This window comes from Microtus oregoni, unplaced genomic scaffold (assembly GCF_018167655.1).
Source record: "Microtus oregoni isolate MIOR12 unplaced genomic scaffold, Mior012 000137F_ref0000512, whole genome shotgun sequence".
Lineage (NCBI taxonomy): Eukaryota > Metazoa > Chordata > Mammalia > Rodentia > Cricetidae > Microtus > Microtus oregoni.
In genome coordinates, this window is record NW_024544787.1 from 1,506,218 (window position 1) to 1,509,456 (window position 3,239).

Below are 3,239 nucleotides of genomic sequence, written 5' to 3' on the forward strand. Positions count from 1 at the left end.
CTGATCAGATTTCTTCAAACTCCAGTCAGAAGGGCAAAGATAAAAAATATGGCTGCCATCTGGACAAAACTGGCAGCCTCTGGTGGGGAATCAGGAGCTACTGCCATGCACTGCTTTATGTAGTGTAAACCGAAAGGCCGATCGAATGAGACCCCTTTCCTAAGAGGACGTGTACTTGAAGACAACATTAAAACACCAGAATCTTAAGTAGTTGAGAATGTCTCTGACAAGTTGACAGACAGAGATTGTTAACCCCCCTCCGCCAGAGTACATAAACACTAAGAGAAATGGACAGCTGACGAATCAGCTGCAGTTCTCACAGAAAGTCGTCTTGAAGGCTCTCTGGAAGCATCAGTTCTTCTGGCCTTTTCAGCAGCCCATGGATGCTGTGAAACTAAAGCTACCTGATTATTACACCATCATAAAAACCCCAATGGATTTACATATAATTAAGAAGTGGTTGGGAAATATTATGTGAAGGCTTCTGAATGCACAGAAGACTTCAATACAATATTTTCAAACTGTTATTTATACAAGTCTGAGGATGACATTGTTCTCATTGTCCAAGCTCTAGAGAAGTTATTTATGCAGAAATTATCTCAGATGCCACAAGAAGAACAAGTTGTGGGTGGTAAGGAAAGAACAAAGATACTCAACAAAAGATACCAACTTCCTTTGCTAAGGATCAAATCCCTCCAAAGCAGCAGAAAATTATTTAAGCAGCAAGAGATTTCTTCTGGATTTTGTGAGCTCTTCTTCTCTCCCTTACACATGGGGCATGAAGCTCCCCCTACCACTGACTCACAAACTGTATTCCAAATCACAAAGGGTATGAAGAGGAGAGAAGATGCCATAAATCCTACCACTTCCATAGTTAAAGCAAGCAGCAAGTCTCCTCCAACAACCAGAGAAATAAAGTCAATGATCTTGTTGGTGAAAGAGAACATACTGAAGAGTGTTTTGGCAGACTCTCAGCAACAACAAAAAGTTTTAAAAACAGTCAAAGTAATTGAACAATTGAAGCACTGCAGTGTGATTCTTAAGGAAATGCTGGCCAAGAAACATTTGCCATGGACCTTCCATAGTCCTGTGGATGCTGATGCTTTGGGGCTCCACAACTATTATGACCTTCTCAAAAATCCCATGGATCTTGAAACTATTAAGGGGAAAATGGACAACCAAGAATAGAAGGATGCATGCTGCAGATGTCAGATTAATATTTATGAATTGCTACAAATACAACCTTCCAGATCATGAAGTCGTGGCAATGGCTAGAATGCTTCTGGATGTTTTTGGCACGCATTTTTGCCAAGATTTCTGACGAGCCTGTTGAGTGCATGCATACATATCACCTTACAACAAGCAGTGTGAAAGCCCCCAGTAGAGAGAGTAGCAGCAAGGCCTCCTCGGAGAACTACTCTTCTGAAGACTCTGAAGATGAGCAACTGCAGCACATCGCCAAGCTTCAGGAATAGCTTATTGGTGTTCATCAGCAGCTACGAGTTCTGTCCCACGTCCCATTATATAAGCTAAAAAAAAATGAAAAAACTCTAAAATGGCACCAAAAAGAAAAAAAAAAGTTTATAACAGATGAAAATACAAAGAAAAAGCTTCAACTAACCAAACAGAAAGAAAGGCCCCAGAACAATCAACCAAAAAAGAAGCCACCTTTGAAATCTGAAGATGAAGCCCATGAATTATAATGAGAAAAGGCAGTTGAGTCTGGACATCAACTTCCTGGGGAAAAGCTTGGGCACATAGTTCATATAATACAATCAAAGGAGCCTTCCCTGAGAAACTCCAACCCATATTAGATCGAGATTGACTTTGAGACTAGAGAAGTATGTCCTTGCCTGTCTGCAGAAGCGGTCACTGAAACCCCAAGCGAAGAAGGTCGTCTGCTCTAAGAAAGAGCTCCATTCCCAGAAAAAAGGCAAGCTGGAGAGGCGGTTGCTGGACATCAACAACCAGCTGTACTCTGAGAGAAGCCCCAGCCCCTGCCCCTGCCACCTACAACACCAGCTGGTGAGCGGGTACGCCTGAGTGACAGCAGCAGCAGCTGTGGCAGTAGCAGCAGCAATAGCAGCAGCTTGAGATCCTGAGGTACCTGAGAAGCAGCATTGACTCAAGCTCCTCCGACAGCAGCGATTCGGAACCAGAAATATTTCCTAAATTTACTGATGCAAAACAGAATGATTTACCCCTGAAAGAGAATAAAACGATACAGGTTTCTGTGTAAGATGCAGGCTCTGCTGACCTCAGCTTACTCAGAAGGCTACACCACAATGTGCAGCACCACGGAAGCAATCCCAGCAGGTGAATGGCTACGATGAGTCAGGACATCTGCAGACCATGGAGAAGACTGCATCTGTGCAGACTCAGTCTCTTTCAGGTGATTCCAAACAAGTCTGGAATGGCCCTACTGTGGTGCATACCTCTACTGAGAATCCCACAATGCAAGAGCCAGATTGTCATGTTCATGTGCAGAAGGATATGAAGATTAAGAATGCAGAGTCTTGGAAAAGTTTATGCAAGCCAGTGAAATCATCAAATTTACTAAAATCTTCAGATGAACTTTTCAACCAGTTTGAAAAACTGCAATAGAAAAGGAAGCGAAAGCCCGGACTGAGGAGCAGCAGATGCAGAAACACCTGGAACAGAATCCAAAGGAACCAAAAGTATCTCAAGAGAATCAGAGGGAGCTTGGGAATGGATTGACTCTAGAATCTTTATCAAAAAAATGGAAATCAAGTGTCATGGAGAAGAGCGGGATGAACAGCAGCCATTAGAAGCTCAAGACCAAAGCAAACCCTGGCTTCTCAAAGACAAGAACTTAGCAAGGGAGAAAGAGCAAGAGTGGAGGAGAAGAGAAGCATGGCGGGTACCATTGACATGATTCTTCAAGGTGACATTATGACAATGTTTGAAAATAACTTTGATTATAATTCAGTTTTAAATTAACCTTTAAATTAATGGTACAAATATTTACAATGCATGTGGTAAAGTGATTACTTTCAACCAGCAAGATACCAATCATATATTATGTTTTGACTGCCCTAAAATAATTAAATATTTTTCACATGAATTTTTAATAAATATTTTCATTTTAAATACATAATTTATAAAAAAAGTTTTATAATTTTGATCTCTAATATATTTTTATCATTCTACTGAGGACTATCAACTATGTATTATAGCCCTGATCTAAGCAAGTCTGAAAGGGATCATCTGATTGAAAA

At 41.0% G+C, this 3,239-nt stretch overlaps 1 pseudogene; it reads left to right on the plus strand.

The window, feature by feature from the left end:
- The first annotated feature begins 217 nt into the window (after nucleotides 1-217).
- LOC121444681 lies at nucleotides 218-2,961 on the plus strand (annotated as a pseudogene).
- Nucleotides 2,962-3,239: the final 278 nt, after the last annotated feature.